The sequence below is a fragment of the Carlito syrichta genome, unplaced genomic scaffold (assembly GCF_000164805.1).
Source record: "Carlito syrichta isolate Samal-C Ts95f unplaced genomic scaffold, Tarsius_syrichta-2.0.1 Scaffold309698, whole genome shotgun sequence".
NCBI classification, from domain to species: domain Eukaryota; kingdom Metazoa; phylum Chordata; class Mammalia; order Primates; family Tarsiidae; genus Carlito; species Carlito syrichta.
This window is the reverse complement of record NW_007253794.1, coordinates 8,486-35,468: the sequence shown is the minus strand read 5'-3', so window position 1 is coordinate 35,468 and position 26,983 is coordinate 8,486. Positions and strand designations below refer to the sequence as shown.

The window sequence follows — 26,983 nt, the reverse complement described above, 5'->3', positions numbered from 1 at the left end:
CGTGGGCTCTGTCGCCTGGGCGTTGGAGAATGAGGCTGCCGGTTAAGATTGGGGCCATTGTCCAGAGGCCAGAGGACGTAGTGCCTCACGCCCTAGTCCTGGCGCATGGGGAGGCTGAGGAGGGAGGACGCTTGAGCCCAAGCGCTGGGGACCAGCCTGGGCAACAGAGGCATCACCGGTGGTACTTGGCCAAGTGCTGGTTAACAGGCAGCAGGTCAGTGTGGGCTCTCGTCGTATTTGGAAGGCACTTTGTTCGTCCAGTATTTCGTTTAATTCGACTCCATTTATAGGTGTGTCCTTAAAAGAGAAAAAACGTGAGTGAAAGGATAGAGCCAAGGCCTCGCGGCAAGGGAGCTAGGATGCTAATACTACATGCTGCATTCTCACATCAGGCTGTTACTAATGTCCTGCCTACACTGCAGCCTTCACGACACTAACTCAGTGACTTGTCCCCAAAACCCAGGACTGTGGTTGTGAAGCCAACATGGACAGAACCTTACTCTGTTCTGGGGTTTGTGGCATGTTTCTGGGGCTTTGGGGTCAGACTGAAGCCCCTGCCATCTCCTGTGCTGTCCAGGTTGTCTCTGTCTTCAGAAGGCTCAGTCTGATAGTCTGGGCCAGAGAAGATAAGGCAAGCCACATTTGTAATTTTAAATGTTCCAGTAGCTACGTGAAAAGCAGAGACAAAATGTGAAATTAATTTTAAGAACATACTGTGTTTTTCTCGGTGTATCCAAAATGTTATTTCAGCATGTGGCACTCACCACATTTCAAGTGCTCAGTAGTCAATGATTCGTGGCTACAGGAATGGATGAATTCCAGGTAAATCAGGTTTAATACCCTGCATCAGTGGGAGAACTTTGGAAATGTCTGGAGACATTTTTGATTGTCACAGCTGGGAGGAGAGGTGTACTAGCATCTAATGGATGTTTAGAAATGCTGGCCAAGTGCTGTGGCTCACACCTGTAGTCCCAGAGCTTTGGGAGGTCAAGGCAAGAGGATTGCTTGATCTTACGAGGTTAAGACAAGTCCCAATAACATAGCAAGACCCTCATTTCTACAAAAAAAGTAGAGATAGAAATGTTCCTAAACATCCCACAGTGCTTAGGACAGCTCCCCATGACAAAGAATTGTGAGTAGTGCTGAGACGGAGAACACTACTTTTCATGAACATTTCCACTAAAATGAATTTGTTACCCAGGCCTAATTCCCAGCTTTTCTGGAGCAGGGCAGCTCTTTGTGGGGCAGCAGCCACAGGGACAGGCATCCCACCTGGAAGAACAGTTCTATGACAATGACCTTCTCACCAGAACTCCGTAATAGACACAGAAGAACTCAGAAAGGAACAGGCCCTGATTGGCCCCACCAGACGCAGTTCTTATCCTCCTTGCCCAGAGAGAGCCAGAACTAGTATGTCGCCACATCCAGAAGCCATCGCAGACTGTGTGACAGTGAACACTGTGGATACACTTGGTGAGCTGGGGTTGTGAACACTGTGGATACACTTGGTGAGCTGGGGTTGTGCGAGATGAATAACTGTCAGGCTCCACAGAGAAAGCCATGCTACTGGAGGGATTCTCTGCATCGTCTCCAAGGAAGGCATAACCAGTCAGAGCTGAGGAAATTCTTCCTCTAATCCTCCCTGTAGAGCCCTCGTTTTCTTAACTCTTGCCTCACTCGTTCCAGATTCTGAGTTCCTCTCACACCATGTTCATCACATGAAGCATCTAGAGATATACTAAGGTTTCCTCTGTCCTGAACATGGAGAACCACAGAATGATAATACAGGAAAGTATTTTTATTTCTGAACCTTTTAAAATAGTGAACATGGGTAAGATGTGGTGGCTCACGCCTGCAATCCCAGCACTTTGTGAGGCTGAGGCCAGAGGAGTTCGAGACCAGCCTGGGCAATATGATAAAACCTCATCCCTACAATAAATCAAAAAATTAGCCAGACATGATGGATTGCACCTGTAGTTGCAGCTTCTTGGAAGGCTGAAGCAGAAGAATTGCCTGAGCCCAGCAAGTTGAGGCTGCCAGAGCCATGATCACGCCACTGTACTCCAGCTTTGGTGACAGTGAGACTCTGACTCCAAAAAAAAAAAAAAATAGTGAATCTGAGATGGATGATTTATCCATGGTCACCCAGGACAGAGCTCGGAGCAAAGTAAAGGGTATTCATTCTGTGACAGCTGAGTCACTAGAAGTGTCTTATCAAAAGTCTTTTGAGAAACTGCAAAAAGTTAGAACAAAAAGATTTTAAAATATTGTCTTTAAGCATCTCATTTTTTTCAGTTTCTGTTTATTTTTATTGGTATAAATAAAATTAATAGATTAATAATCCTGTTTTACTGTTTTGTTAATTAGTCAAAGACATTTTTCACAAATCGATAGGAAAATAATTTACTATCACTCAATGAAAAACAGCGAGATTATGTCTCCATGATCATATTAGAAACACACGTATTCAGGTGGTGCTGTCTTCATGTGGTGTTTCCTGTCTCCTCAAGAATCAAAGGAGCATTTTTCCATAGGGAGGCCTTTTCCCCAGCTGGTGTGATGAGACCTTTGGGCAGGTTAATTCCGAATCTAACAGACCTCTCATGACTCTTTCCTTACCCCTGGCTTACCCTTTACAGTTCACACTCTTCCAAGAGCAGCAGAAAATGAGCATATCTCAAACGAGTTAGTAAAACCTTTTTATCTTAGATTGTTTAGATTGTTAGGTGCTTAAGGGTTCATATGGAAAAGTAGAAATAAAAATGGATCAGAATCATTCAGGGAAGATACAGAAAAGCAGGTGAATAGTACAGCAGAGTTGGCATGTGGAAAGATGCAGGTCCCTAATGTGACAGATTTTCCAAAGTGGAGCAGTTTTTATTCTCCTTGATTGCCATGGCAGAGAGTAAGAGAAAATATTTGTTTAAAGATTTGCCTTGTCGGGCTCGGTGGCTCAGCCTGTAATCCTGCACCTTTGGGAGGCTGAGGTGAGTGGATTGCCTGAGCCCGCGGGTTTCGAGACCCGCCTGGGCAGCGAGACCTCATCTCTACAATAAATCAAAAAATCAGCCAGGTGTGGTAACGCATGCCTGTAATTCCGGCTACTTGGAAGGCTGAGGCAGAAGGATCACCGGAGCCCAGCAGGTTGAGACTGTGGTGGCCGGGAGCAGCCACTACACTCCAGTCTGGGTGACAGAGTGAGACTCCAACTCAAAAAAAAAAAAAAATTTGCCTTGATAAGAAGCTTAAACCAAACTGATTCCTCATGGAATCTAAAATCACTGAAGTCAAGAAAAATGTCTTTGTTGGTCTTCATGTAAGTGACAGTCTTTCCAATAGCAGTCCTGAAATAAATGCAGTATGTTCCTTCTATGGTTTCCTCAGTGGAAGTAGAGGGCATAGTGCCAAAGCAGGGCTTTTATTAACACAGTTTTTCAGGTGACTGAAATAGGTTGAGGTAGAAGTTTATCAAAGTCAGGACAGATTGGGTGGTGTAGACTCAGTTGAACAAAGATGAAGAGTTGAAAGGGTCTTTCAAGTTGAGAGGAATGGGTGGGGTTTTAGTTACTGCAGAGTACAGGAGGCTGCTGCATTTTCAGAGTGGACTGGACAAGGCAGGTGAGGTCCTGTAAGAATCTTTAAAATTAAAAAAAAAATTTTTTATAAGATGGTGATGGAAATAAATGTTAGGACCAGACTAGGTGTATTAGCGCTCTAGGGCTGCCATAATAAAGTACCATGGACTGGGTGGCATAAGCAGAAATGTATTTTCTCACCATTCTGGACGGTAGGTATCTGAAATCAAGACCTCAGCAGGTTGGTTCCTTTTGAGAGAGGTGAGGGAAGAAGTTGTTTCAGGCCTCTTTCCTTTAGATGTCTGTCTTCACATCATCTTTCCTCTGTACATGTCTATGTCCAAATTTCTTCTTCCTGTAAGGAATTCAGAAATTTTTTAAATGGAGAAAGATACCAAGAAATAATGTAACCAATATGCTCCCATCTTCCCAAATTACCAACTATACAGATACCGCTAAATTTTTCTCTTGTTTAGTTGGGCACAATGGTATGTGCCTGTAGTCCCAGCTACTTGGGAGGTTGAGGTGGGAGGATTGCTTGAACCTGGAGTCTGAGGCTGCAATGAGCTGTGATTGTACTGCTGAACTCCAGCCTGGGCAACAGCAAGACCCTGTCTAAAAAAAAACAAACAAACTTTTTTTTCTGTTTTATGCATTCTTCTTTCCTTTCCAAAATTTGGTTATTTAAGAGAGGTACAGTTTTAATGCAGTAAACTGCACTTGTAAGTATATAATTGGAAGGATTTTTGCATGTGTATATTCATGTAATTTGGCACCCAGATTAACATGGAGAACATTTTCATCACCCCCGAAATTTTCTTCCTGCTAGTTTCTAGCTAATAACCACTGCTTCCCTCTACAAAAGCAACTACTATTCTGATCTCACATGTTAGAAAAAAAAGGATAAATTCATTTTTGAACATCATATAAATGGAATCATACAGTATGTACTCTTTTTCAAGGGAACAGATCTGTCTTCTTCCTCTCTATATAACATTTTTTAGAATCATCAGTTTTGCTATGCTTTAATACTCCTCTCTTAGTGCTGAGCCATATTTCATTATATGGGTATGCCATAATTTATTTGTTCATTCTCCTGTTGGTGAGTTTTTCATTTGTGTTTTTGTAGTTTGAGGCTATTACGAATAAAACTGCTGTAAATATTCTTTTGTGTCTTTTGGCATATCCTCACTGCTTTTGGGATACACCTAGAAATGAAACCACTGGTTCAAAGAATAAGCATTTGTCCAGCTTTAATGGATACTGCAAGAAGCTTACCAAAATAATTGAATCAGTTTATACTCCCAATAGCATTCTGGCTGTATCAAATCCTCACCAACACTTGGGGTTATCAGTCTTTTTTTACTTTATCCATTTTGGTTTCTATAGGATGATATCTCATTGAAATTTGTAAGTTGCTTTTATATGAGAAGTACAAATATTGGAAACCATTATTTGTGTTTTAGCCATTTGGACAATCTTTCCTTTTATGTAAATATGTAAAGTACTTACTCAACTCTTTTAATTGAGGTATTTACTTTTTTATTGGTAGGATTTATTTCAGGAGTATCAATACAAGTCCTTTAGTCCTTTGCCAGATGTATGTATTGCTAATGTTCTTGGATTCTGTGACTTGCATAATCATCTTTTTAAGAATGTCTTTGATAACAGAGTTCATACATTCAATAAAGGTCAGAATCAGTCTTCTCTTAATGGTATCATGTTTGAAAGATCTCTCCCTGCTCCAAGATCATAAAGATATTCTCCTATATTGTTACTACATACTTGCTTATTCGAGCATGATCCACATAGAATGAGCTTTTGTGTTTGGTATAAGGTGGTTGTCAAGGTTCACATTTCCACATGGACATCCAGTCGCTCTAGGACCATCTGTTGAAAAGACTGTTCTCTGTCCACTGAATCACAGCAGTCTCTGTGGTCAGTGATGTAGCCTGTATCTAGGCTGTGTATTCTCTTCCTTTGCTCCACTTGTTTTATCTTTTTGCTAGTACTTCACGGCCATAATTATTGTTGCTTTATGGTAAGTCATGAAATACGATAGTGTGAGGCCTCCAAGTTTAACTTCTTCAAGAACGTATTAACCATTTTAGGTTCTTTGCCTTTTCATAGAAATTGTATTGTTTTCCACAGAAAATCCTGCTGGCAAGTATTGCACAGTAGAACTTAAGTCTTTTATAACTTTCATTTGATGTATCCCTTGGTATTTGATCTATTTTGACAATAGTGCAAATGGTGCTGCTTTTTAAATGTCATTTTTCAGCTGTTCATATTGGCTTGTTAAAATGTATTGAGTTCAGCTGGGCTCAGTGGCTCAGCCTGTAATCCTGCGCCTTTGGGAGGCAGAGGTGAGTGGATTGCCTGAGCCCGCGGGTTCGAGACCTTATCTCTACAATAAATCAAAAATTAGCCGGGCGTGGTAGTGCGTGCCTGTTGTTCCAGCTACTTGGAAGGCTGAGGCAGAAGGATCGCCAGAGCCCAGCAGGTCGAGGCTGCAGTGGCCGGGAGCAGCCACTGCACTCCAGTCTGGGTGACAGAGTGAAGCTCCAACTCAAAAAAAAGAAAAGAAAAAAATGTATTGAGTTCATATCTAGGTATTTTGCCAAATTCACTTATTCTAATAGCTTATCTATAAATTCCTTTGTACTTTAAATGTGCACAATAATTTTTTGGCAATAAAGACAATTTTACTTCCTTTGCAATCTTTATATCTTTAAATCTTTTTTGTTCTTTAGCCTTATTGCTAAGCTCCCAGTAAAATGTTGAACACAGGTGGTTATTATAGAAACCCTTTCCTTATACCACACCTGAGGGGTAAAGCACTCAGTATTTCACCAGTCTTATTTTAACTATAGGTTTTTTGTATGTACCCTTATCAAAATAAGGAAGTTTGTTTCCTTTCTATTTTAAGTTTACTGAGATTTTTAATTACACTATGGTATTACTGTCAAGTGCTTTTCTTACATCTAGTGAGATGATCCTATAATTTTATTTCTTGATTCTGTTAAAGGCATTAACATTATACTCTTGAGTTGAGAAACAGCTTCTCATTTTATGTTCTCTGAAAGAGCTTAAGATTGCTCTTATTGTCTCCTTAAATGTTTGGAAAAATAAACCTGTGAAGCAGTCTAGACTTGGAGTTTCCTCGTGGCTGGCTTTTACTTTTGAATTCAGTTTATTTAAAATCCAAAGCATCCTATTTCTTCTAGTGCCCTTTTTCTGAAGCAGCCTTTAGAGATATAATTCACACACCTACAGTTCACACATTTAAAGTACACAATTCAGTGGTTTTTAGTATATTCACAGATTTGTGCAGTCATCACCACAATCAATTTTAGAACCTGTTCATTACTTCAAAAAGAAATTTCATATTATTACCTGTCATTCCTTATCCTGACATAACCTACCCTGTGGAGGTCCTGTTCCCACTGAGTGTGGGATTTCCTGAAGGAGAGATGGACTAGGCAAAAGATGAAATAATATACTTGAACACCTGCTTGCAGAACAGATGTCATTCTTTATTAGTTAACAGAAAGCTTCTATACCATTCATAAAGGGGCAAGACAAAGAAAATTCCTTCAAGTACATATCCTTTGAAAGTTACCACCATCTAGAGGTCTTAGAAGAAATGAACAAGCCAAGAACACTATCTACTTTCAGCTAATGAGTCTTAAGATAAGGTTAAAAGGAGTTTTACTTAATGCATACAAGGTTTGCTTTGATTTCTGTTACACATCACTTGTCTAATTTAAAAAGCCTTAAAATCACCAAAACAAAACTATAGATTGTACCTAGTGATAATAGGAATATGAAGCCCATTAACTTGATGAAAAAACAGTGGCTAACATTTAAAGAATAACTATGAAAGTGACTTACTGTGAAAATACATACACTAATCTTTACTCTGAATAAACATAAAGTTAACTAAACATAATGAAATAAAACGAACACAACTAAAATTATTATGGTTGCATAATTGCTAATGAGCTTTTAAGTTTAGGATAATGGTGATTTGGCTGTTTTCCCTTATGCTTGGCAACCTCCTGGAAAATATCTTTGTCTTAAGATAGGCACTTGAACAATTATTATTATCTTTAAGGCACCAATTTTCTCATTATGTGAACTTAAACTTATGAACCTAAAACAATCTTAATCATAAAACACTAAACTACAGCATTAAAACTTAATTAATGACTCAAAGTAAAAACCTTGTTAAACATAACCAGAGCCTAATAATTTTTGTCAACCCTCATATATATGTATATTGATTATATAAACTTGCATGATATTACATTTACCAATTACATTTTCTAATACATGGATAAAACAATTATCATGTCTAGAATAGCACTACCAGCAACTCTTTTCAAAACAGTCCCAAATTACAGTCCTTGAAGTGCTTCAAGAAAGTTTCCAGGTGCATACTTCTCCACGTATCAGGAGTTTTCTCTGGGGTTACTATGATCTTCAAAGCTTTGTAATTGCCTTTCCTGTCAGGTGTCTTTATTACTCTTCTCTTATCCTGCAGTGTTTATTTCTAAAGAAAACTCAAAAGAAACTTTTAGTGATATTTCCCAGGCCCCCAAGGCTGCTTTCTGTATTTAATTAATTTATCATAAAAGTATCCAACTAGTATATTATGAATTAAGTGAAAACCCACTCTATAAATGTTAACCTAGAATTTTAACTATTGAATTAAGTAAAAACCTTAATGATTAATCTTTAAGTTTGTGAAAACAGTTTGTGTAAATCACCTACATAACTCCTAGATAAGTGTTAGAACTTATAATGAATTCATAATGAACTTACTATAAACTTGTGCTTCTAAAAAGCCTTATGTCTAAACACTAAACTACATAATTCTAAATCAGATAAGGAGTGAATATACTTATATCATTTTTTACTCAAACAATATATGGTAACTTATAACCAAGTGAAAGAAAGCATTCTTGATGTGCTTCAGAGTTTAACCATTGCATATGTTAGAAAAGGCCAAACAGCATAGTGGAAAATGGAAAAATGAACCATGACATTCCCAGGTTAACTGTGAGTACTTCACATAAACATGCCATTTTCTTCTTCCAGGACTGCACAGAATTCTTCGGCCATACCAACAGTAAAGGTGGAAGACAGAAGGGCCTCAGCTTCCCAGGCTCACCCTGTGGCCCCAGGTCTTTGGCCCACCAGGACCCTGTCAATCAGGTGGGCCTCCAAGGCTGGCTCCCAACACTACCCCCAGCCCTAAACAACTGCTAATCTATGTTTTGTCTCTATAGATTTGTCTATTCTATACATTTCTAATAAATGAAATCATGTAGCATATATTCTTTGTGACTATTTCATTTACTTAACATACTGTTATCAAGGTTAATCCATGTTGTACTATGTATCGGTATATCATTCCTTTTTATGACTAATATTCCATTGTCTAGATATATTGCATATCCATTTATCAATTGATGAACATTTGGATTGTTTCTACCTTTTGGCTGTTAGGAATGCTGCTGCTATTAACATTCATGTACAAGTTTTTGTCTAGATGCTGGTTTGCTTTTGATGATAAAACCTAGAAAAATAATTTCTAAGTCATGAGATATGGCAACTCTACTGTTTTCCACAATGGCTGCACCATATTCATTCTCACCAGCAGTGTATTAGGGTTCCGCTTTCTCCACATCATCACCACTTATTTTCTGGTTTTTTTATAATTATAGACAGTTTAGTGGGTGTGAAGTGTTATGTCATTATAATTTGCTTTAACCTGATGATAAATATTTAACATCTTTTCATGTGCTTATTGGCTATTTGTTTATCATGTTTGGAGAAATATCTGTCCCAGTCCTTTGCTCATTTTTTATTTAGGTTGTCTTTTTGTTGTTCAGTTACAAGAGTTCTTTATATGTTCTGGCTACTAGACCTTTATTGAACATATAATTAAGTGAATATTTCCTCCTTTTCTGTGGGTGTCTTTTTACTATCTTGATAGTGCCCTTTGATTCACAAAATTATTTAGTTTTGAGAAAGTCCAGGTTTTTTGTTTGTTTTCTTGTGCTTTGTCACATCTAAGAAACCATTGCAAAATCCAAGGTCATGAAGGTTTACTCCTGATTTCTTCTAAGAGTTGTGTAGTTAGAACTCTCATATTTCAGTCTTTGATCCATTTTGAGATAATTTTTTAATATGACATGAGGTAGAAGTCCAGTGTCATCTTTTTTTTTTTTTTTTGAGTTGGAGTCTCACTCTGTCGCCCACACTGGAGTGTAGTGGCCGCTCTCGGCCACTGCAACCTCGACCTGCTGGGCTCCGGCGATCATTCCGCTTCTGTCTTCTGAGTAGCTGGAATTACAGGCATGCGCTACCACGCCCAGCTGATTTTTTGATTTATTGTAGAGATGAGGTCTCACTGCCCAGGCGGGTCTTGAACCCGTGGGCTCAGGCAATCCACTCACCTCAGCCTCCCAAAGGCGCGGGATTACAGGCTGAGCCACCGAGCCCGGCTAGTGTCATTCTTTTGATATGGATATTCAATTATTCCAACATGATTTGTTAAAAGTACTATTGTTTTCCTAATAAATGGCCAACATAAGGGCTTATATCTGGGATTTCAATGCTATTCCAGGGATCTATGTGTCTATATTTATGCTAGTACCACACTGTCTTTATTACTGTTGCTTTATAGCAAGTTTTGAAATCAAGAAGTGTGATCCCACCAATTTTATTCTTTTTTAGGATTGTTTGACTGTTCAGGAACCCTTGCAATTTCATACAAATTGTAGGATTATTATTTCTGCAAAAAGGCCATTGGGGTTTTGATACAGATGACAATGAATCTGTAGATCACTTTTATATTATCATCTAAATAACATGAAGTCTTCTAATCCATGAACATAGGTTGTCTTTCCATTTATTTTGATCTTCAGTTCCTTTTAGCAATGTTTTCTAGTGTTCATGTACAAGTCACACACTTTCTTGTTTAAATGTATATTCCTAAGTATTTTATTTTGTATTCTATTATAAGTGGAATTGTTTTATTTATTTATTTTTATTCATTGCTAGTGTATAGAGATATCAGTGATTTTTGTATGGTCATCTTGTATTCTACAACTTTGGTGAATTCATTTATTAAGTCTAATAGTTTTTTTGTGGATTCCTTAGTGTTTTCTATATATTAACTCACATGATCTATGAATAGAGATAGTTTGACTTGGCCAGGATCGGTGGCTCACCCTGTAATCCCAACACTTTGGGAGTTCGAAGCAAGTGGATTGCCTGAGCCTGAGGGCTTGAGACTAGCCCGGGCAACTTGGTGAGATCTCATCTCTACAATAACATCATAAACTAGCTGGGCATGATAGCATGAGCCTGTAGTTCCGGCTACTTGGAAGGCTGAGGTGGAAGAATCTCTGGCATCCTTGTCTTGTTCCTGACCTTTGAAGGAAATCTTCCTTTTAGCATAGTGTATGATGTTGAGCTGTAGGATTTTTAAGAAATGCTTTTTATTGTGTTGAGGAAGTTCCCTTTTATTCCTACTATGTATAATGTTTGCTTTCATTATGAAAAGTTGTTGGATTTTGTCAGATGCTTTTTATGCATCATTTGAGGTGATCATGTGATTTGTTTTCTTCATTTTATTAATGTGATGTATTAAATTTATTGATTTTTCTTATGGTGAGCTACCTTGCATTCCTGGAATAAATTGTGCTTGGTCATGGTGTATAATTATTTTTATTTACTGCAGAATTTGATTTGCTAATATTTTTCTGAGAACTTTGGCAACTGTATTCATAAAGGTTATTGATCTGTGGTTTTCTGGTGTTTTTGTTTTTGTTTTTGTTTTTTGTCTGGCTTTGATTCGAGGTAACTCATGGAATAATTTAGGAAATGTTCCTTCTTCTGTTTTCTGAAGAATTAGAGAATTGGCATTAGAATTTCTTTAAATGTTTGATAGAATTCTCCAGTGAAGGCAGCTAGTCTTGAACTTTCTTTTGAGGATTTTGGTTGCTGATTCACTTTCCTGATATGAATCTCTTCAGATGTTCTTTCTTTTCTAGTCAATTTTTGTGGTTTGTGTCTTTCGAGAAATTTGGCCATTTCATCTAGGTTATCTCATCTGTTGGTGTACAGTTGTATTTATTGTATTCTTTTATTGTTCTTTTCATTTCTTTAAGGTCAGTAGTTGTGTCCCCACCTTCATTTAATTCCTTATTCTGTACAGTTATGTTATTGAATGAGATATTTTTTAAAGTAGGTATTGCCGCTATAAATTTCACTCTAAACACTGATTTAGCTGCATCCATAAGTTTTTGTATTTTCATTTTCAGTAGTCTCAATTTGTTTTTTAATTTCTCTCGTTTCTTCCTTTGATCCTGTAGCAAGGTGAAATCCCTCTATTTGTGGCCCCCAGGCACTTTACACACTCACACTAGCACACACTTAGCTTTTAAGTTGTTAAGTTTTTATAGTTTTATCTTGCTAATTCAGTAGAATCTGCTCTAGTAAGCAAATGAACAGGTCCTCATTCTTCCTGCAGGTTCCTATCACTCTCCTGATAGACTCAAAAAAAGACACTAATTTTCTCAGTTATGTTCTTATAAGGATATTAGCATTGCTTTTTTTTAGCTCTCTGTATCTCTGCACCAAGATCCAAAGCTCCACTGTATGATTGCAATTTTTTCTAATTTAGTGACACAGATTTGTTTGGTGTTTTTGTTTGTTTTTTATTTATTTTTGTTTGTTTGTTTGTTTGTTTTTTGAGTTGGAATCTCACTCCATCACCCAGACTGGAGTGCAGTGGCCGCTCCCGGCCACCACAGCCTCGACCTGCTGGGCTCTGGCGATCCTTCTGCCTCAGCCTTCCAGGTAGCTGGAACTACAGGTGCAAGCTACCACACCCAGCTAATTTTTGATTTATTGTAGAGATGAGGTCTCTCCAAGTTGCCCAGGTGGGTCTTGAACCCATGGGCTCAGGCAATCCACTCACCTCAGCCTCCCAAGGCGCAGGATTACAGGCTGAGCCACCGAGCCCGGCTCTGTTTTTTGTTTTTGTTTTTTTTTGAGTTGGAGTTTTACTCCGTCTCCCAGACTGGAGTGCAGTGGCCGCTCCCAGCCACCGCAGCCTCAACCCACTGGGCTCCAGCCATCCTTCCACCTCATCCTTATAAGTAGCCAGAATTACAAGCATGCGCTACCACACCCAGCTCATTTTTGATTTATTGTAGAGATGAGGTCTTGCCAAGTTGCCCAGGCAGGTCTTGAACCCGCAGGCTCAGGCAATCCACTCACCTCAGCCTCCCAAAGGCATGGGATTACAGGCTGAGCCACCAAGCCCAGCTTCTGTTTGTTTTTTAATGTGCAAGTTGCACCAGAAAATTATGTTGTACAGAGGTTATCTTATAGATGTCAATCATGTTGGTTAATTATGTCATATAAGTCTTCTATGTTAAAAGCCAGTTAACTTTTTTTGGTAAATGTCATATAATAGGCTCTGTGGGAAATATGAGGTGGACCCCCCAAAAAACAGAATTATCTTTTTGGAGAGTTGACCCCTTATAGTACACTTGGAATTTGTTTCTTCAGATCAAACAGTCAGCCAAAGTTTTGGGGGTTTTGTTTTTGTTTTGTTTTTGTTTTTTTGAGTCAGAGTCTTACTTTATTGCCCTGGCTGAAGTGCACTTGCAAGCTCACAGCTACTGCAGCCTTGACCTGTTGGGCTCAGGCAATCCTTCAGCCTCAGCCTTCTAAGTAGCCGGGACTACAGGTGTGTGCCACCACACCCAGCTGATATTTATTTATTTATTATTTTAGAGAAAAGGTCTCATCATATTGCCCAGGCTGGTCTTGAACCACTAGGTTCAGACAGTCCTCTCACCTTCAACTTCCAGAGTGTTGGGATTACAGGTGTGACCTCCTGCACTCAGCTAACCAAAATTTTTATCTGGAAATTGAAAAGGTTCTGCTACGATTTGCACTTGAAGAAACATCCTGAGTAGTGGCAACCAGGTGACTGGTTCTTCTACCATAACAATGTACCTGCCCACACCTCACTGAGTGTTCAGCAATTTTTGATCAAAAACAGCATGTCGTCCATGCCCCAGCTTCCCTATTCACCAGATTTTGCCCCTAGCAACTTTTTTTTGTTCCCCCAGAGGAAAGAAGTCCTCAAAAGGAAATGTTTTGCTAATATGGCAGAAGTGAAACAAAAAACAGAAACACTAAAAGGCATCAAAATTGACAAGTTCAAAAACTGTTTTGAGCAGTGGAAAAAGCATCTTGACAGGTGTATTGCATCAAATGGAGAGTACTTTGAAGGTGACTGAAGTTTAAACATGTAAGAATAAATACATAATGTCGTATAGTCTTTGTTGCAAATACTAAACTATAGTTGTAGTGTTATAGCAGCCATAGATAATATGTAAATAAATGAATATGGCTGTGTTCCAATAAATTTTTTTTGTACAAAAAGACAGTGGTAGTGGTGGTATTTTTCATTTAGTAAAAAAATAAGGCCAGCCATGGTGGCTCACACCTATAATCCCAGCACTTTGGGAGAATGGGGTGAGAGGATTGCCTGAGCCCACGGGTTCAAGATCAGCCTGGGCAACTTGGCAAGACCTCATCTCTACAATAAGCCAAAAAATTAGCCAGGTGTAGTGGTACACACCTGTAGTTCCAGCTACTTGTAAGGCTGAGCTCAAAGGATCGCCTGAACCCAGCAGGTCGAGGTTGCAGTGGTCGTGAGCATGCCACTGCACTCCAGCCTGGATAACAGAGTGAGACTACACTCAGAAAAGTATATATAGTTGCAGTAGGCTGAATTTGACCTTTGGGCTGTAGCTGCTAACTCCTGATCTGTATCCTTGTTTTCCTCAATCTGCTCTTCTGTAAGTCAGAGAGAATTGAATTAAAATCACTAATTATTGTAGACCTGTCAATCTCATTTCTGTCATATACAGTTGTTTATATACAGTCAGTTATCATTATTTTCAGTAGTAACTTTTCATAAAATCACCACAAATACTGAATTAATAAATACTAAACCATTGTTCAGGGAAGAAATACAGAATTAAGTTCCAGCAAGCCTCTAGTCATATTTTTGTCAACCAATCAGTACATAATTGTGTTTTATGTGTCATGCTTTTTTAAAAGACACCTTATTTAATATTGTTGATTAATAAACATACTAGTATGCAGCAGCACTATAACTAATGCCTGAACAAAGATTGTCTATCATAGATATTTTCTCCATGCGGCATATCACAATCTTCTTGTGCTTAAGAACTCTTGACAGCACTTCAGTTATTTTTAAAAAATGAAATCAAGATAAAGCAAGATAAAGATAAAAAATGCAATAAATATGGCACTAAATACACCAAGAAAAGGACACTTGTTTACAGTACCAAAATGGAAACAAGACAAAACATGAGTTACCTTCTTCAACCTCAGCTGGAAATGTGTACATCAGGCAACTCAAACTTTTTACCTTTCTACAGATGTCTGTGAATGACTGACTGCAAAATAACTGCAAGTGTTGATGTTGAGTTTACAAATAAATTTTAGTGATTAGGTGAATTCACAAATAATCTGTAAATAATGATAAGTGATTATAATTGGAAGCTATGTTTGCAGGTGCATACCACTTTAGGCTTTTTATATCTTCTGTTGAAAGGACCATTTTATTATTAGAAATTGTTATTCATCTTTTATACTTCTTTCTTATCTTAAAATATACTGTTTTGATATTAGCATAACATCAAATTTCTTTTGGTAAATGATTACATGGTATAACTTTTTTCATCCTTTTACTTTTAATTTCCATAGATCTCTGTGTATAAAATGTGTCGAGTGTGGTTGTTCTTCAATAAAACTTAATTTATTAAAAAGGTGGCAAGCCAGAATTAGCCCATAGACCATAATTTGCTGACCTCTGCACTAGAGTGTGCCAAGGGTAGTGCCTTGGGGTGTGGAGTAAAAATTGGGGTGTGGCGTATGTAGGAAGTTGTTTTATATTTTTTAGCTACAAAAATAATTAAAAAGCAAAAGTTTTACTAATGTATCTATTAGTAGTACATGTATACAACTAAAATGTATAGAAATTAATCATGTTGTAAACATTTTTATTAACTGAATACCTTCAAAGTATAAAATAAAATTAGATCCAAAGTATTCATTTTAAGCTTCTTACAGTAAACATGGTAAAGATTGTTTTCATGGGTATTTTCTGTGTCACCTAATTCTGAACCCTTCAGATTGAACAGATATGTACTGTTGCAGGCATCCATGTCATTCAAGGATGTGACTGTGGAAATCACCCAGAAGAAGTGGCAGCAAATGGGTCCTGTTCAGAGATGTGATGCTGGAGAACTACAGCCACCTCGTCACAGTGGGTGAGCATATCGGCAGAATTGCCCTTGAAACTCCATATAGAAGATGTTTCATTTAAGTTCAATACATGTGGACACTTTTTTTGAAGCTTAATGTTATGTAGGCTTTTCACTCAGAAGTCTAAAGTAACTAAACCCATTTGAGGACTAAAAAGAATGTTTATATTGTCAGCTCCCCGTGATAAATTCAAAGGAGCACTTTTAGGATGCTGCTTCTGAAGCTGTTTTTTTTTGTTGTTGTTTTTCCACTTTTGGAGACCAAACAGCTCATGTGTCTGGCCTAAGTCCTCAACTCTTCTTTATTTATAGGGTACTGCATTTCCAAGCCAGAGATGATCTTCAAGTTGGAGCAAGGAGAGGAGCGTTTGTTCTCAGAGGAGGCATTCTCAAGCCGGAGTCTCCCAAGTGAGTTACTGAGCACTAGTAGACAGAATTCTGCAGGGGTAAAGTAAGAATTTTGTTCATAAAGACATTAAAAGGGTTCAAAAACAAGCTGCAGAGTAGCACTCTCTCTATATATAGTACAAGTAACCTGAAAAGAGAAAGATTCCTGAAAATGTTAAAGAATTTTGGCAAGTCAGCATGGGAAAAGGTAGAAATCTAGTTGAAAAATGGGCAAAAGACTTTGAACAGGATCTTAAAAAATGGCTAGTAAATCTTTGAAAATGTGTTCAATCTCATTAGTTTTCACGGAGTACAAAATAAAATACCAAGGGAGATATGAGGTGAAATGCGAGATATGATATGCAGTGAGATTAACAAATCTGGCTATGCCAAGTCTGGTGAGACTGTAGACTATTAGAGACCCTTATCCACTAACTGGAAATGTAAACTGGTAAAACCACTGTGATACCAGGATATTTTCTAATAAAGGTAAAGTTTTACATATGTTGTAACCAAACAATTTCTTTTCTAGCCATATATCCCACAAAAAGGCATGATTGTATTCTCTAGAATGCACAAAAATCTCTAATGGGCATATTGTTTATATTTGTCAAAAAAAATCGGGCTCATCAGCAGTGGAAACGAGAAATAGTTGTATTCTTTAAGAGAGAATTATACACCCATATAAAATCTTATAGCCTGATTACAAAGACAATATTAAGCAAAAGAAAACAAAAAATTTAATATGCATATATGGTTACATTTATGTAAATATGAGAAGCAAAATTTAAATACATTTTTAGGGATTCATATATTGGCAGTGAAACTATAAGAAAAATCAAGAAAAATGATTGCACAAATATTAGGAGGATGATGAAAGCAGGGATAAATCGGGATTTTTGAAGAGCTATTCATGTTCTGTTTCATGACATGGTGTCTAATTCCATGAGTATTCACTTGGACTATTAAGATGCACATAAATGTTTTATGCACATATATATTGTCTTTTGCTTAACAGAATAATAAAAGATGAGCCAGAAGTGGTAGACAATATTTGTAACATAGCCTACCAAGGATAGGCATTTAGAATGCATACAGAGGTCAGGTTTGGTAGCTCAGCCTGTAATCCCAGCACTTTGGGAGGCCAAGAAGAGTGAATTGCCTGAGCCCGCAGGTTCAAGACCAACCTGGGCAACTTGGCAAGTCCTCGTCTCTACAATAAATCAAAAAATTAGCCAGGCATGGTAGTGCACGCCTGTAGTTCCAGTTACTTGGAAGGCTGAGGCAGAAGGATCACTGGAGCCCAGCAGGTCGAGGCTGCGGTGGCCATGAGTGTGCCACTGCACTTCAGCCTGGGCGACAGAGTGAGACTCCACCTCAAAAAATAAATAAATAAAAATAAAATGCATATATAATTCAGACCTTTCTTAAGTGTTATCTTCCCAGTAGGGCCATTTTAAATTATACCTCTCCTGTCAGATTGAAATGTGGAAACTTAGAATAGGATGGTCAGGTTCACTTGCTGTTTCATTCTGATAAATTAAATCCAAGATATGACTGCCAGAATGGAGCAGTGAATCTAATGAATCTAATTCAGTTGCAAGAATGGGTTTTATTTTCATCAATTTTATACTTATATTTCCATTAATCACAGCTCTAAGATGGGTTTGCACCTGACTTATAAGCTTCTTCGTTTAATGATAAGGAAGTTCATGCTGGTGTAACTAATTTGATATTGAAGAATTGATGATGGATATCAAATTGGAAAAATGTAGACAATTTAGTATTCTGACCTTTATAATATAGATAATATCAGAGGCTAGACTGTAGTTTACTTTCTCATGCCAAACTCTTTCCTGTTTTGCCTATTCCGTAAATCCTATTATGTCCTAATTTTCCTTGTTACTCTACTTAAGTTTATTGTCTTTTCTTGTATTCATCCCATTCTCTGATTTTCCTGCTCTCTGAAATAACCTCCCCTATAAAACTCTAATTTTTATTTCTCTTTTCTTTCCTTTATGCACCCAGTTAGGAAAATCTTACTGATCACATATTTTCATTACCAATTTCCTCTCCCATTTGCACTTTATCAATATTATTTTTTAAAGGAGAGAGGTCAGAGACATATATTCACACACACATATGAAGTATTTAATCTTGAGAAACCAAATAATTAGGTACAACATAGGCTATATGTTGATAAGCCCTAACCATCAGAGACATAAGATTCATAAGATGTTTTCCTTTTCTTTTTTAGTTTTAGAAGATTACAAAGGTGATGACCTGATCAAGTAGAATAGGAAAACCAAAGACAAACACTTGTAGCAAGTAATATTCATCAATAATAAAACATTGACTAGAGAGGAAGAGAAAGTTTTGGGAAAACAATTTAATCTGCACATAGCTCCTGTTTCTTCAACAAAAATGTCCTGCAAATATAACTCATGGGGAGTAGATTTGCAAAATATTTCTGAATTTATTATTAATAATAGAAGCTTTTCAACAAAGAAAATAAATCGCCATAGTGTATGTGAAAATTTACCTTTCAAAATCAAGTCTGAGAAAACTCAGACTGGAGAGAAATTTTATGAATATAATAAAAATATGAAAGATTTCAGTTATAATGAAAATCTTCCTAAGCATCAAAAGTTTCTAAATTTGCAGCAAGCTTTTGACTATAATGAAGCTGGAAAAGCCTTTAGTGATAGGGCTGACAGTGTTACACATAAAAGTTCTCACAAGCCGGGCTCGGTGGCTCAGCCTATAATCCCGCGCCTTTGGGAGGCTGAGGTGAGTGGATTCCTGAGCCCGCGGGTTCGAGACCCGCCTGGGCAGCAAGACCTCATCTCTACAATAAATAAAAAAAAAAAATAAGCTGGGCATGGTAGCACACACCTGTAATTCCGACTACTCAGAAGGCTGAGGCAGAAGGATTGCCGGAGCCCAGCAGGTCGAGGCTGCGGTGGCCGGGGCAGCCACTGCCCTCCAGTCTGGGCAACAGAGTGAGACTCCAACTCAAAAAAAAAAGTTCTCACACAGGAGAAAAGTCCTGTAAAGTTGATGACTTTAGGGAAAACTGTGGTAAGACAACTCTATTTGACCACAGGAGAGCAGCTGGCACAGGGGAAAAACATTCTCATCTTAACCAATGTGGGAAATCTTTTTAGAATTCACCTGTAGAGGAATACAATAAATTTAACATGGGCATGAAACATGAATTTGCCGGAGTCCAGCTCCAAAAGAGTCAGGGCCTGAATGGGAAGAATCAGGAATGGCGAAGAAGAAAAGACGAAGACAACAGGAATCCTCTTCCTGGGGAGAGCTCAAGACTCTGCCAATTTTTATTCAATTCTTACAAGCTTATATAGTTTTTTTACTGACCCCTCTACCCACAAAATGTATCCCATGTTACACATTAAATGTTTACATCGTGTTTTTTCTTTTGTTTATGGGGAAGTTGACCTTTACAAGTTTCATTTTGTTCCTTCCTGCTACTGGTGGTGTAACAAAATACCAGCTGCCAAGAATTTATCAGCCACATCCTGTGACCTCTAGGCCAACTGAATCTCTTCCCTTCACTATTCTATTTCTTTTCCTTTACTAATCTATTTTCTTGATTCTACCCTTATATATACTTTTACCAGCAATATATTGACTTGTTTTTTTCTTTTATATAACCACCCTTATCTTACCCACTACAAATTCTTAATACTATTAATTTCAAAATTTAACTTTCTTAATTCTAATTGCCTTATCTATATTACTTGCTATTTTCTTATCACCTATTTTACATTTTATATTTGTAAGCAAAACATGTCTAAATCTACACTTATATATGAAATTAATCTTACTTCTAATCCTAAATGTATTTAATTTTAAACCTATATTAAGTGTGTATAATTTTAAGTTTACCTTAAAACTTAATTATTTCCTATTCCTTTTGTTACTTACATTTAACTAATACCTACATCTACAATAAACATTTATCTTTTAATTATAACTGCTATTTATTTAATTCTAATCCTTACTTTAATTTTAACCCTCTTTCTAATTAAACTATCATATTTCTTAAATCAAAAGGCATGTCTGTGACTTGTTTTTCCCTGTTTTTGGAGATACTCTGTCTCAGTTTCTCACTTCCTCATCAATCACAACTGTCAATGTTGTTACTTATAAAGGGTACAAGTACTTGTTTTTCCTTTTTAGCTAAAGGTTGCAAAATTTGCATTCCCTTGTCCCTTCAGGGGGGAAATTTTTGCTGTTGAGCCTTTTTTGCATTTCTATACATAGGTTTACTGCTAATTCCACATCCTTGCATATTCTAGCTAATTGTTTTATTTACAAGGAAAGTGTTTTTCAAGCCTAAGCATGCATTCCTTTAAGGCCAAAAGGAGTCCTTCAATAGGATCCATGGGGCTCTGCCCCCATCATGGCCGCTTCCCACTGGGGCTCTGCTCCCAGTCAGTGTTTTTCCCATTTTCAGGTAACCTCCATTTTGCCTCATTAGGGGTTGCGGCTTCCGGCATGAATTAACTGCAAGTAAAAATAATTTCAACAGAAAGTCACATCTCAGTCAACATCAGAAAACTGTCACAGAAGAGAATCCGTTGGTGTATAATGACAAAACACAAACTGGGATTAAGTCCTTTGAATATTATGAAAATAAATCTTATCAGACATCAGCCCACAAACTACACCAGATAACCCACTCTGGGATAAAACCCTATAAACGTAATAAACATGGGAAATCCTTCTGTCAGAAAGGACATCTCATTCAACCTCAGAGAACTCACACCGGGTAGAAATCATTTGAATGTAATGAATGTAGAAAAACTTTCTCCCAGAAGTCACACCTCGGTACACATCAGAGAATTCACATAGCAGAGAAACCCTATAAATGTAATGAATGTGGAAAAACATTTGTCCAGAAGTCAACCCTCAGAGATCACCATAGAATTCACACAGGAGAGAAATCCTTCCAATGCAATTAATGTGGAAAAACTTTTGGCCAGAAGTCAAACCTCAGAATACATCAGAGAACTCAAAGTGGTGAGAAAACTTTTCGATGTAATGAATGTGAGAAATCCTTCTGGTGAAAAGACCATCTTATTCAACATCAGAAAACACACACAGAAGAGAAACCATTTAAATGTAGTGAATGTGGAAAAACTTTTGTTCAGACATCAACCCTCCAAGTGCATCAAATAATTCTCACTGGGGAGAACCATTTAAATGTAATGAATGTGGGAAAAACTTTGTCTTGAAGGCAATCCTTAGTGATCACCAGAGAATTCATACAGGGGAGAAACCCTCTCAGTGTAATAAATGTGGGAAGGCTTTTGGCTCAGAATACAAAACCTCAGAATCAAACCTCAGAATACATCAGAGAACTCACAGTGGGGAGAAATCATATGAATGCAATGAAAATGGGAAATTATGTAAGAAAACCTTAACTGTATACCAGAGAATTCAGGGAAGGGGAAAGCCCTTTTGATGTAATAACTGTGGAAAATTCTTCTGACAAAAAGAACTCCCCATTTAACAACAGAGATACTGGAACAGCTAGTTGAAGACAAGGAATGTAGAAACAGCCCTGGAAGTAAATCTTCACAGTACATCAGAGAATTCACATAGGAGAGAAACCATATGAATACAAATGTAGGAAGAATTTTGTAGCAATCCACACAAACATCTGTTTCTTTCAAAGAATTATTGAAGGTCCTTCTGAATGAAGTCTTAGGTGACTAGAGAGCTCTCATACACCACACAGGCTAGTAATCTGTTCACCAGCACCAATTTCATTTTTCCTCCAGGCACATAGTGGGTCTAAATTTCCCAGTCTTCCTTTTATCTAAGTGGGTCTTTGTAATTGGATTCTAGAATGTGGATGCTCATGGTGTGTGCCACATCCAGGTCTGAAAAATAAGACTTCCTTGACAAACAACCGGGGCCCTGTCACAATAAAATAGATATTCCTAAGACAACCTTGGGGTGCCATGCCTTAACATGGTATAGCTTAAGATAAAAGAAGTCAGTGTGCCTGACTTCCTCCACATTTTTCCCAGTTTAACATCTCATGAGTAAAAACTAAGCTTGTATAGTAGTCTCCCTTATCCACACTTTTGCTTTCCAGAGTTTTAGTTGTCTATGGCCCAAAAATTTTAAATAAAACATTCCCAAAATAATTTCTACGTTTGAAAATACATTCATTTTGAGTAGTGTGATGAAATTTCATGCCTTTCTGAACCGTCTTGCAAAGAATATAAGTTATCCCTTTGTCTAGTATATCTACACTGTATTCACTACCTGCCAGTTAGTCACTTTGTAGCTATCTTGGTTATCAGATCGACTGTCATGATATGATAGTGCTTGTATTCAAGTAACCCTTATTTTACTTAATAATGGCCCCAAAGTGCAAAAGCAGTGATGCTGGTATGTTGTTATAATTATTCTATTTTATTATTAATTGCTGTTAATCTCTTATTGTGCCTAGTTTGTAAATTAAGCTTTACCGTACATGTGTATATAGGAAAGACATTATGTGTAAGATTAAGTATTAGCTGTGGTTTCAGGCATCCACTGGAGAGGGTCTTGGAATATATACCTCATGGATAAGGGAGTACTACTGTATTCTGTTGAGTGCGTAAGTGGTTGAGTTTTTCTGCACATAGCATATCCTTCTGCTAGAACGACAGAAGATTACTGTGTAAGCCAAACTTAAGAGGTCACAAACTTACCAGATTACTTAGTCAAGGGAAACCTCGAGGATCATCAGATAATGTGTACAGAAGGTATCATTTCAATGAAATAAAATAGATAGTACCACCTGAAACAGGGCTTTGAATGAATCTGAAAGTTTTTTGGTTAAATGGTTTGCAGCCACCATCTTTTTTAATGGCACAAAGCTACTCCCTCTATACCTCCTGACACTGTCATATACCCCAGCCACAACTGCTTTAAGGAAAAAGATGTTGCCCGTCTCCAAAGGGGACCACACGTCACAGGTACCCACCCTAGTATTCTGGGAATTTGCATAGAGAGGAAGGAGTCAAAAAAAGTTTATGGCTTTATTTAATACAAATGCCCAAGTCAACATCTTACCAGTTCCCTTGGAGACAGGTGAGCACCTAGATTTAGCTAATGTGATTTGGGTAAAGTTCACAGTAGGGAAGTGAAGCAAATGTAACCTTAGTGATGGACTTTTGGGCCGGTGAAATGTACTCTGCTTACTTCTACATCTGAAAGTATAGTAAGAATTAATATGTTACATGCTGTACTTCTAAGTCAAGGAGAGAATTCTCCCAATCAGGAAGAGTTGTATGTAAAGAAGTTAGTTTTTTGAGGTTCAACAACTCTGATGACCATTTTGAGCTTCAAGTCTGTGACTGCTGATTTTGTTGATTGAATCCTCTGGTAAAAGGAGGCAGCTCTTGTAAGTGTGGGGATTGGAGGGTTGACTTGACATCCTGACAAGGCAGCCAGACCCACCCCTTTTGAATAACAGCTATTAGTTTACTCTTGGACTTTTGTATACTGGACACCTGGCCTGAGTAGAGGTCTCTGGCCTAAAATTCTAGTTTTGGAGTGTGTCATCTTGGACTTAACAACTAACAAAATGAAAAAGGCCCAGCAAGCCTCAGTTGTGAACACAGTACATTCAAGAGTGCAGCTGCCCTAGCCCCACAGTAAAAAAAAAAAAAAAGAACAGCAGCTATCTCTTAGAAGGGAAATGTATCCCCCACTTTGGTTCCTGAAGTAAAACTGCTAGCTTAGAGCCCTCAGTTCACAGAGATTACTCTAACTGGGCGTGGTTTACTGATGGTTTGGCTAGCTGATACCACTAGGATGCCATGACTGCTCAAAATCTGCCATTATGCAAGCCCAAAAATGAAAGCAGTCATTCCTCTCAGTGGACATGACACAAGGATTTCTCAACTCTGTCCAGTACTCTTTTTGATGAACCTTGCTAGATTTTTATGTATTCTAGGCCCTTGATCTGACCTAGCTATTTGACTTTGTAGTTGAAAATTATAAGTTAAGATTGCCACCTTGCTACCTGGAACCATTGATGTCCTAGTATGGAAATTCCCCATCTCACACTGGCTTCCAAGTAAAGGTGTCTATATATTCGATGCTTCCATTGATGTCATTTAATATAAGAATCTACATAGGAATCTACATTTTTTTCCTTCTGGACAAAAAGCCAGTGCCATCCGATTAATTGACCTATTTCCCACTGATTGTAAGTATCTTCATATACTAAATTGTCCTTTGTAAAGATATTGCATATGGCTGTTTATTACCTACTTTTATTTTAGTTACACATCCTTTTGTGAGCAGCACTGGCATACATAGGAGCCATAATACCCAACTAACTTTCTGGCCTGCTGTTCAATGTTTCACATAAGATTTGAATCAAGTTTGGAAAATGAAAATACCACCTAGGACTTTAGAAATGAAACATCATAGACCAGGTATGTTTTACCTCTAGAGCGGTCAGCAGCCTTGCTAAGAAAATGCATCTGCAATAGAAGGAGATGAGGTTATCCATAGAGAGAAGTAGATATGGCAGGAAGACTAATGGTGCACACATCCAGTTAGTGCCGTCATTCCATTCTTTAAACTTTGAAGTTTTACTCACTTTCTTAAGAAAATCATTTAGAATCATCTCCTTCCCACCCTCTTTTAAATAGAATCTTTTAGGATTATGACTGAGTTTAAGTATCAGGTACTCCTAGATGGAACTAATTCACCTCAATGGCCTGAGTCATTCATTAGGAGGCCAAGTGATGAAGTCCCATGGCTGGGCACTCAGCCTTTACCTGCTGTCCCTTGGCCAAGGCAGGCCCACAGGACACCTTTCCATATAATACATCACCAACTTAGACCATGGTCTGTGCTCTAGTCATGAATGCTCCCCTTCTCTCCCTGCCTGTTCTTGGATCTCCTTACCAAGTTATGGTCTTTTATTCTAGCAGATGAATGCCTCATCTAGAGACCCCAGAGAAGTTAATTTTCTTTTTGCCCACCTACTAAGGGTCCTCAAGCTAATAAAAACAGAAAAGAGGACAGGAATTTATGTCTGTTTGATTCATAATGTACCACAAACAATGAAACTGCCCCTCTACATGTTAGATATTCTGACATATGATGAAGGTACAATTATCAAAGTGGAATCTGAACATTATTCCTTTTGATGCTCAAAATTTATCTTTTGAGATGATTCATTTATTTATTATAAATGGTTAAAAGTATTGTAAGCTTCACATTCACAGACTTCTGTTTTGGGTATTATCTAAATTTATTAAACTACTTAATATTCAGAAATGTATGTACATCACTGTTCTTCAGATCTTTGTTAACCAAAACAATATATTTTCAATAAGATTCCCAGTTCAAAGGTACATCTACACATCTAGTCATTTTTTATTAGCATTGTAGAATACAAACTTTTTTTTTTTTGGCTTTACTTCCACACAAACACTTTGTAAGTACCCATCCAAGCAATTTTGCAAAACAATAATAGTAAAGTCAAATTTCCAAGATCATCCAAATGGGCAGGCAAAGAAGTTCTGGGGATCCTCACTTGAATCCATTTTAACAGTAGTTGTCTTCAATTTTGCTTTCCAAATTATCCTTCTGACAGTTCAAGGGGGAAAAGTTTGTTGTTTTTTAATGATGTCGTGTTCGAGAATCTAGCTCCTTGGATAGAGATCTGACCCTGAAAGAAGGGACATAGCACACTCATCTGACCTGCCTCAATGTTTGGCTTTTCTGATACCTATTTCAATTTAAATGACTCTCTGGAAGCCCAACAGAAATAATATATTCCATCCTTTTCCTAGGGCAGCCTTACACTGTAATGGGAGAGAAACACATTTGTTTTCTTGTCATATTGTGGTCTCCAAGTACCATTAGTTTGCCTGGCCAACTGACCACTCTGAAGAACACTGACAGAAGAGTGTAATTAGCTTAACCATGAGCTGACTGACCCTTGCTACATAATTAACAAACTAAGAAACCAGTGGGCCTGACTTCTTGGCAAAAGATATCTGCTAAGATAAATTTGACCAATCAAATGAGCTGGGACTGCATGACAGATGTAGAATGGAGAACATAGACACTAATGATGAGTGCAAGTGGTACCCCCCAAAAAAGGAATTTCTAAAAATTATGTATTCTCATATGTTTGAACTTCAGTCACCTTCAAAGTACTCTCCATTTGATGTAGTATACCTATCTAAATACTTTTTCCACGGCTCAAAACAATTTTTGACTTATCAATTTGGATGCTTTTCAGTGCTGCTGCTGTTTTTGTCACCTTCTACATCGACAAAAATTATTCCCTTTGAGGACTTTTTTCTCTAGGGAAACCAAAAAAGTTGCTGGAGGCAAGTTCAGGTGAATAGTGAGGGTGGGGCATGGGAGCCATGCTGTTTTTCAGCCAGTGTAGGTAAGTGTGCTTGTATATCACCCATCATGAAATGGGCAAAAGTGTTGAAAGAATCTCCAAAAATAAAAAATTCACTGAAGCCAAATGCAGTTTCTCACAACAACACTAGATGGTACACTGATGCAGAAGAGTTCCTAGAACACTTACCTACCAGGGGAAGCCTGTACTACAAG

General features: G+C 37.8%; 1 pseudogene; it reads left to right on the top strand.

Moving 5' to 3' along the window:
• Window positions 1–21,851, top strand: part of LOC103269999 — a 22,444-nt pseudogene extending 593 nt beyond the window's left edge.
• The last annotated feature ends 5,132 nt before the right edge of the window (window positions 21,852–26,983 follow it).